At 39.3% G+C, this 10,267-nt stretch overlaps 1 protein-coding gene across 1 annotated transcript in view; it reads left to right on the forward strand.

The window, feature by feature from the left end:
- Window positions 1-7,168: 7,168 nt before the first annotated feature.
- cers2b (ceramide synthase 2b) overlaps window positions 7,169-10,267 on the forward strand; it is an 8,721-nt gene continuing 5,622 nt past the window's right edge. The window contains exon 1 of the mRNA XM_053494144.1: window positions 7,169-7,638. The gene's annotated coding sequence lies outside the window, so the exon portion shown is untranslated. The remainder of the gene's footprint in view (window positions 7,639-10,267) is intronic.

A 10,267-nucleotide genomic window follows, 5' to 3' on the forward strand; every position in this document is an offset into this window, starting at 1 on the left:
CTGTTTTTTAAAAAAAGAACCCCCCCTTGCACTAGGCTGGCTACGGGCCTGTATATATATATATATATATATATATATATATATATATATATATATATATATATATATATATATATAATTACTATCTTTATGGTGTTTTTTAACCACAAAAGCTCTGCTGTGAATCAATCCATCTGCTCATGTTTCTAAACTTTTATTGTTCTTTTTTTTTACACTCTCTCTCTCTCTCTTTTCAACTGTTATACAATTATTTTATGGTGTTTTAAAAGTTGTTAAAAAAGTTTTAAACATGAGCTTCCTATGTTGACCACTAGATGTCAGTACTGCATAGCGCGAGAGCGTGTGTGTGTGTGTGTGTGTGTGTGTGTGTTTAGTCAGAAATCAGTTTCAGTGATGGAGTTGTGTACAGTGTTTAGAGACTTTGTAAAGCACAGCATCACTGTGTGTAAGTAGACTGGAGATGAACATGAACAGAAGTCTGAACAGCTTAGAAACAGAGTTTTACATCCTCGAATATTTATTTTTCAGATTAGATGGCTGGAGAAACATCAATTCTATTCTTGCATTATGTGTTTAATTTATATAATCTTGAAGCCAAAGGTGCCTTTCTGTGTGTTTATATTCATACCTGAAGTCTGAATGGTGCACACAGACATCCCTCTGTGTTTCGGGGATTTGGTGCAGCTGGTGAGCGCTCTGTAGTATCTGTTAGAGCGCTCACCAGCACAGCTGTAGGAGCCAAGCAGAGATATTACCAGCGGAAACACACATGCTGTCGTGTAAACCCCAGTGTGAGAGACGAATAACCAATCTCAACTCATGACATGACAACGGTGTGACTTTAATAAATGTGTAAATTACTAAAAGCTTCAGAATGTTATAATAATATAAGTGTCTTTAGCATCAGTGATGAACTCATAAGTGATTGACATTAGCTTGTTGTCTTGAAATTTATCCTACAACAGGACATGGACACGAGAAGATTTTTTTTTTTATGTAGAGAAGTGAGTTAAATACTGTAAATAAAAACAGAAGCTAGGTTACATATTGTTACAATTTTCTTTATGTACCTTTTTTAAACAAGTTTTAGCTAATCTGTCTTTACAATAAATACAATTTTAACCATATCACTAATGAAATTATGATTATGATTATGATTATAATAAACTTACCAGTTAAAACAGATGTACAAAAGCATAACCAGAGATATTGTTGCATGAAAAAGTCAAATAAATTAATATACATGATTAAAAGTTTAGATAACAATGAAAAGGACTTGCGTCCCTTCAAAAAAATTATATAAATAAATACATGACACCGCTGGCTGCATATAAAGTGCATTTAAAAAAGAAATTCATGGAAAAAGTGACTTTTCTTTTGTGATTGAATTTAAAAAGTGAAACTCTCATATCTATTCTAGATTCATTAAATGTACAGTGTTTTTTTTTTTATTCAACTTTTAATATTACGGCTTATAGTCCATGAAAAATAGTTATAATATTTAATTTCGAGTTTAATTAAATTATTATTCATACAGTAAAAATACCATGTAGCTCTCAGTTTAGTTCAGTACATGCATGTGGAAGATTTCTGACTTAACAATTGGTCAGAAGACATTCATTGACACCCTCCACAAGGTGGCTAAGCCAAAGAAGATAAATACTGAAAGGCCTGGCTGTTCACAAAGTGCTGTCTTGAATCACATTCCCACAATCACATGGGTGTGTGTCGCTGTGACGGCGGCCTACACCCAATGGCTTTACTCATCCACAAGCTTAGCATTGAGACAAAGGACAAATCACACGTTCAGCACCAAGGCCAGCTCCAGTTCTACAGGCGCTAAACGGCTAGAGCGGCCTTTACTCACTGTGTGAGTTAGAACCTATGAACTCTCCCAGCAGGTTAACACATGCCACTCCCAAAGCCATCAGCCTCTAGGGGAATTGGTGGGTCAATGGTAGGTTTCACGTCTGTTATGTGGAAGACCTGGGTTTAGTTTCCACACTGGTCGCACCCACTGCCACTGCTGGCACCAAGCCTGGATAAAATTGGAGGGCTGCATCAGGAAGGGCATCTGGTGCCAAGTTGTGTGCAGATTGGATGGTCTGCTGTGGCGACCCCTCGACAGGGGCAGCAAAAAAAGTCTAACAATAACTGGGGTATCAACCTCCACTTTTTCCATGGAATGCCAACATCACTGATTCTCGAACAAGTGTGGGAACAGGCCCATCAACACCTAGAAAGAGCATCCAGAGATAGTAGGAGGTTTGCTGATTGAAGGCGTAGAGTAAATACAAGATATGTAACTGGTGATCAGTCTATGCAAATAAATGATGTAACATACAACTTACTTACACAGTGTCGACCAGCACCAATGTTCCATTCAGCGCAAGCCGACCAGGGGTGTGTGTGTGTGTGTGTGTGTGTGTGTGTGTGTCTGTGTATAGTGTCATAATCAAATATTAACAACTAGGAGTTGGAATGTACATTTATATAAAAAAAAACAGTTATTTATATAAAAATATTTAAATAATACATTTTTATTCAGCACATGTTATTATTCTCTAAAGTGAGGTGAGAGGCCTTGCCAAAGATATAGGCTCTTAAAACAGAGCGCATGGGCGCCTTGACAAGCATCCAAGCTGCCCTGATCCATCTCATGAAGTCACCCACATGATTGTGAAGCAGCTGGATTTGGAGACAATGATTCTGAAGTCTTTCCATAAGCGCATATGCGTAAGAAAAGATCCAGGTGTTAAACACACCGCTGGTGATTATCTGGAGACCACGCTCTGTCCAGTTTCACAATCTATGCCATGAACCTCTGAAATAAACAGATGTTTTTCGGATTATTACGAAGTAAGATGAATATGTAGTTCTCAATATCCATGTGTGAAGATGTCTGTGAGGTCCTGTGTTTATTTTTCAGAGCCACAGCTAGCTCCAGCGGTGATGACTTAACTAGAGGAAAAACTTACTCCAAGTAACAGGGGGCACTGTGTTAATCTGTCGTGCAGAATTATAAATGATTTGTTTTTCTATTGTTTTCTGATATGTTGGTGTTATAAAGTTGCACTTAGTAAATACAGCTGGATAAAATAAAAACTGTCTTCATTTCAGGCTGCAAAGCTACAACATTTGATTATTTTAAAGGGGGCAATTATTTTCTATACACATTGTATGCACATACACTACTGTTCAAAAGTTTTAGAACACTTTCTAACTCCATGATGGTTCCTGATTTTTATTTCTTTCTACATTGTAAAGGAATGCTGAAGGCGTCCAAAAAATGCATTAATCTCCTTTGAACAGTTAATGGTGAGATGTTTCTGCTACTTCTGCTCTGTAAAGACTTCATAACGCCTCTAATCTGAGGTGCTGTTAATTGGTAATTTTTCAGGCTGATAACTCTAAATGAACTTCTCGTCTGCGGCAGAGGTAGGTTTTGGTCTCGCCCTCCTGGGATGGCCTTCATGAGACTAATTGTTGTTTTTGTTGTTGTTACATAAATACCTAATTCCATCCATATGTGTTAATTTATAGTTTTGAAGTATTTCCTAGTATTGTTGTAGAATGTAGAAAATAAATCACTGAACAAAAACAAAGAAATTGGCAAGTGACCCCAAACTTTTGAACGGTAGTTTATATAAATGAGTAGGATGAATGGGGTGGATACATTTTGCTCTTATCCAAAAAAATTCAATGGACGATTTTTACTACCCTATGATAGGCTTTACGGTTTACGGTTAGTGCAGTTGCGGTACCACACTGAGATGTCGTTTGTGTGGATGCTCTCAGTGGTATAGCGGTAAAAGTTCAGCTCCGTGGATGTGAATGGGAGAGTGAGTGTGATTGCCAGCAAGAAGACAAAGGAGGTCATGGACAAAGCACCATTGACATAGCATCCTCTTACCTTCAGCTTACTCAACATCTAATGCAGCTTGAAGATCATGAATCCTTAAATCCTTAAACAGCCAGAAGGTTAAACTTTAGTGCTTAATCTTCACATCTGTGTGACACCACTATTTATGCAGCACAATCATCATGAGTCTCACAATACTCCTAAATATTGCTAAATCCCTGATTATCTTACTCACCTTCAATACGTCACACCTTGCGCGTAGACTTAACCTGAGGATATTATTAAACTCTGAGTCGTGATCACACACCTGAAACACAACCATGAAGCGGAAGAGGTTTAAACTTTAGTACTCAATGTTCAAATCTACCACAAGCCTCTTTAATTCAACTTCATAAAAATGTGTAGTAAAAAGATAATGTGACTAAAACTGAATCTGAAATAAGTCTGAATATTAGATTATTATTAATCAGTGCTCACACCAGATTTTGAAATTTGTTCATTTCTTACTGTAGAAATATATATCTAATATGTTTAAAATACTCAAATGAACAAATCACAAACATGGTGAGGTAAAAACTTATCTTTGGTGTAATCATTCAGCCCTGACGTTGCAGATCCTCACAGGATTTTTAAAGAATCTGTTGATTCCAGATTTTTTTCACTTATCCCGAGTAGCTCTTTACACCTTATTCCTCTCAGATATCTCCTGTTGCACAGCGATTAGTTTGGACAACAGGAAGTTGTTCATCACCTCAAGCTGAGTAATTTTCTCCATCGCCTGCTCATTTCTCCTTTGAGCTTCAGCCAGCGAGTCCTAAAGGAGCAAACAAAGCTTGTTCAATTTATTCAATTTTACACATATTCAGACATGACTACAATCAATTTTTACAAAGTTGAGTTAACAGTATTGTGAATTTTCCTGTATAACCAGACACCAAAAACACTGAAACAGGTCCAGATCCAGATCTCTTAACAAAACAGCGTAGCTTCAGTAATCATTATCTGTGACCCAGGGTGTATGAGCAGGTTTAACCCAGGTGGAAGTTATGCATATTTTCTCACACATACTTATTTCATAATAATCTTTTGATTCTGAAAAGCTGCTTTGTGACAATGACCAGTGTTAAAAGTGTTATGTAAATTAAACTGAATTGAATTGAGTCTCCTGCTCCAAACTGACAATAACTTGGCCATATTGTATCACACATATCTCTTTTTTTCATAGTATTTATCTATGTGTATCCAGGCTTTGTATGTTCAAGCATGTGATTGTGGTTTGGAGATCACCTCCAAAGACTTTAAGCTTGGGTCTGATGAAGAACCCTTCATGGGCGCTGAGTTCTCTGGGTTTAAACACAAAATCAATCAATACATTTATTTAAAAACATTAAACATTTATTAAAAACATCACATGGACCTGCATGAACAAACTAAAATGCTTTTTATGTATCTATATATCTATATATGGAGAGAGATTAGATGTACCCTCGTAGATCGTGGTGTAACCAGCCTCTCTCGTGGACTTGTGATGAGTTTTATAAGCATAATAAAGTCCTGCCGCGATCGCTGCAGCTCCAGCCGCGTACAGCAGAGGGCGCAGTGAACGGTCCACCAGCCGGAAACGAAATAAATTCTTGAAATAATCCACCATGAAAGCACTGGCACTCGACCAAACCTCATGGAAATTAATAAAATTTACAAGGAAAGTGTTTTAATAAACCACCGAAACCCCGGGTGTCTCTCTAACTCAGTCAGTGAATGACGTAACAGACACCCGCGCGTGTGTAGCACGTGACCCCCTCTGTGCCGCTCCTGAGACCCCAGGACCATAAACCATGACTGAGGATTTAGACTGAAAGGAAGATGAGGGAGATTAATACCATTAGGTGGCGCTAGTGCAACACAGCGGATAAACACAAAGAAGAGAAGATTCTTGTATTTACTTTATATTTTATGAATGTATAATTTTTTGAATAAAACCGAGCATACTCATTAGACATAATATTCTTGGCCGTTCTAACTAAACTAAACACTAAATGCACTAAACACTAATATGAAGGTATCATTTTATAGTATTGTTGCATTACAATCATTTACAGTAATCTCTCTCTCCCTCTCTCTTCACCTGTTTACACATTTTTATATAGAATTTGCATTAAACCACATCTTTGTACCTGCCACAGGTTTTGTCATGTTGTTCAAAATCAGGAACATACTTTATGCTTGCCCTGATTATAAAGATACACTATATGGACAACAGTATTTGGCCAAACCTGCAACAACCTTGTATCCAAATACATAAATTTCAATATGGAGTCGTTCCCCCTTTCGCAGTTATAACGGCTTCCACTCTTCCACAAGATGTTGGAGTGTCTCTGTGGGAATTTGTGCTCCTTCATTCTGAAGAGCATTTATTAGGTCAGTCACTGATGTTGGATGAGAAGGTCTGGCTCATAATCTCAGCTCCAGTTCATTCAAAAGGCTGATGGTGTTAAGGTCAGGGCTCTGTGTTCAATAAGGATCCCGATAGAAACACCTGAATTCAATAATAACAGGTTTGGGTCAATATTTTTGTCCATATAGGGTATTATTGCCGTGCTGGAATTATTGTTATATATATATATAAAAAATATATATATATATGTAAAAAACTAAACCCTACAGAATGGGTGTAAAAATTATTTAGTGCATATATGTACTTATTCATTCATATATTTGTAACATATTTTCTTACTTTTTTTGTTATTTATTTATTTGTCTGTTTGTTTGCTTACATAAATCCAAAGAAGTACAAGGGAAAAAGTGTGTGTGTTTACTTAGTCAAGAATCAGGTGCTGTGATTGATGAAGGTGTTCAAAGACATCACTTTGTGTGAATGGATTGCATAATATATTGTTTTAACACCCCTACATTTTAGAATAACGACAACCTGTGTGATTAATTAATTATATACCACCAGTTCTGTCTCTTAAACGTAGAGTATTCAGGAGCTGTGTGGTGGTACAGCTCCTGAATACTCTACATTTAAGAGACAGAACTGGTGGTATATAATTAATTAATTATATACCCCCCCCCCCCCCCGTACTGGCCATTACAATAAAATAAAGAAACCAGAAATAAACTGAAATAATAATAATTATTATAATAATAATAATAATGACTGAGTCTGTGCCATGGGGATATGATCTGGAATTCAGATATGACGTTACACCCTTCTCCAATAAAGAGCCATTCATTAGGGTCTCCCATGACCGCTGACGTCATCTTCAGCCGCCCCACCCGCTCCAGTTCCGCTCGCGCGCCGCCACTCCGTCCTCTCTCTCTCTCTCTCGCTCGCGATTCCCCAGCCACGCCCCTCGCGCTTCCTCCACGCGAAAAAAAAACTTTTTTAAAGGTCCGTTATCTGGACAGGAGGAACCGACAGGTTACCGGAACACTGGGTTAAAGTTTCAGACGTGAATTTTCAACGTTACTTACCAGCACGTGCCACCGGATGCCGCGTGCGTGTTAAAGAAAAAGATTAGTCTTTCATTCGGGGGCGACAGTAAGTTAGAGAGAGAGACAGAGATGTGGGCGGGCGGCGAACCGAATCTGCAACCGTTAAATTAACCGCAAACTCACAGCGAACCAGGATTTAACGTTACCGGACAACACGAGGATCCGTTTGTTTTTCATCTTAAAGACACTTCTGTGGAATATAACTGAGATTTAACCGCTTTTTGGCAGGTTTTTCAGCAGTGGATCACCGGCTGCGCGGAGGCTCGCGACCAACGCAAGTAAGGCGACCGTTATTTTTAACCGTTTTTTCAAACTTTTTTTGAATAAACGTACACTCGTGCGTGTGTCGTGCAGGCGCGCGCGTGAAGCAAACGCTGATAAACCGCTACTAAACTTCCTCAGTGACACAGTTAGCTTGTTAGCTAGTTAGCGCGCGACAGAAAGGTTAACGCTTATCTTATAAAAACACGACTCGTTCGTATTAGTCTGGTCGTTAACGGCATACAGAGTTACTACTTATTTATGCAAATCCGACTCACTCGCCCAACTGCTTTCTGATTTTATTTCTTTTAGCTCAACAGTTAACTTTATAAGAAACGTTGTTCCGCTATTTTATCCTGGGCTGTGTTACAAATCACTCTTTACTAGGTTCCTAGTTGATTTAGGACTCCCTAATGGATCACTAGATTAGATATAATCTAGTTTGCGTTAAATGATGATTCACGAGGAATGGTGCACTCTCAGTGTAGTGCATGATGTTAGTGGACATCTAGTTCACTATACAGTATAGGGTGTGTAAAGTTCTAAGTCACACACACACACACACACACACATACATACATAAATAAGATGGAGTTTTGTTCCAGTGTGTTAAAGGAGCGGTGGTGTCTCAGAGGGGCTAAGGCTCTAAGTTACTGATTTGGAAGGTCGTCGGTTCGAGCCCCAGCTCCACCAGTTTGTTGCTGTTTGGCCCTTGAGCGAGGCCCTTAATCCTACCTGCTCCAGGGGTGCTGTATCATGGCTGACGCTGCACTCTGACCCCAGTTAAGCTTGGATATACGGAGAAAGAATTTCATAGTGCAGTAATGTATATGTGACAAATAAAGGCCTAATTCACTTAAAATTCACTTCTACTAGTGAAAATATGAACTAATCCCATTAAAAATATTCAGTTTAGCTTTTCTAATTTATTATCTATTGGTGCAGGTGTTTGTTTACATTTAGTGAGTAGTGCATTAGTAGATTATTATTTTAAGGTAGATTAATAAATTGTTCATAACATCGCTTTTACTCAATATTTAGATTTCACTTATGGTGCAGGTTTAACTTCAGACAGAGATCTAAGTACTGCAAAAGATTCAGTAAATTCTTTCGAGCGGTCGATTTAAGACACGCCCACATTGGTTTATAATCTGGCACAAAACTTGTCTTAACTTCACTCCTACTCAATGTGTTGATTTTATTTATGGTGCAGGGTCAATTTTTGGCAAATACCCCAAAACTGGCATAATTCTGACATTGTGTACAGAGACGGACATAGAGACTCATACAAATGTTTCTGTAGTTTCTGGTTCTTCAATGTATAAAACATAAAGATATAGTTGAAAGAGTAAATTCTGACCGATGTATAGACAAAACCTTTCTTTTGTTTCTATAGATTAAGCAGCTGAATGATTCCCCCAAATAATTTATTCGATTACTAAGTGACTCCAGTTGGAGAATGTCGTCTCTGTTTAATGAATCCTAAACGATTCCCTGTTGGACATACAGGGGCAGTGTCAGGCTACGTCTTATTCTGCAGTGTACTTTAAAGTGTATGCCCTACTCCCTCCCTATGCAGCGACATCACCATCATCCTCTCATCCATGGGTTACCCTGGTAACATGAGTACCTTGGGAACCTGTCGCTTCTTCTGGGGTGACGCACGCTCCAGCGAGGTGCAATGACAAATTTTGCATATCCACGTCCGGAGAAGTCATGATCGGGCGTTCACTTGCTCCCTTCACCTCGTTCCTTTCAAACCCAGCACTTTCGCTCCCTGCAGTTTGGAGTTCGCCGTTGAGCTTAACACCCCAGGGAACTACTTTGCGTGTCTTTGCTGGTCGAAACGGAGCTTCAGTCTGCACTGAATGATTGGAAAGAAAAGGACGTTTATCTGTGCTGCATTCAAAAGTCAAGGAGACGAAGGCCCCTAAGACAGCAGCATGGATTGGAACATGACTCGACACTGTCCTGCCTCTGAATCCACCGTTAGGAGGCAGTTTCTGACCGATGTATGCGTCCAGACAGCACTCATTACTTCATACCGTGTCATGTGCTTGTGTAGGGATTAGAACGCTGTGTTTTCTATAAACTGTCCGAAATGTACCACGTTTCTCCACACTTTTGAAGGGGTGTTGTGACCTCCAATTGGGTGAGGTTTCAACTAAGCTTCGCCCACTTCCCACCCAGCGAGGTTACGTCCGGACCGTGTTGCCGTGTCCTCCATAGTATGCTCTGGTGCACTACGTAGGGTGGAAGTGTGACATTTGGGGTGCAGCCTCATTCTGCTGGAATAGTGAAATGGGATAAATGAATCAGACATGAGTAAGAAAAATGTGTGTGTGGATTTCTGAATGTGAGTCATAAACTGGACAGCTGTTGCACACGCACACACACTGCATTGATAGGTCAGGGTCAGGATGGCCAGAGCAGTGTCACCTGACGTGACCAGCCAATCAGAGCGCAGGATTTAGAGGAAAGAGTTGCAGGTTTAGTGTGTGTGTGTCTGTGTGTGAGAGAGAGATGGAGTCATTGCTTACAGTCCTCCTGGTGTAAGGAGACACTGACCATACTTGCTCTTGCTTAAGTGCCACACTCGACCCCATATTTCAGCCTTTATCTCTCTCTCTCTCTCTCACACACACA

Source organism: Clarias gariepinus, chromosome 4, assembly GCF_024256425.1.
Source record: "Clarias gariepinus isolate MV-2021 ecotype Netherlands chromosome 4, CGAR_prim_01v2, whole genome shotgun sequence".
NCBI lineage: Eukaryota > Metazoa > Chordata > Actinopteri > Siluriformes > Clariidae > Clarias > Clarias gariepinus.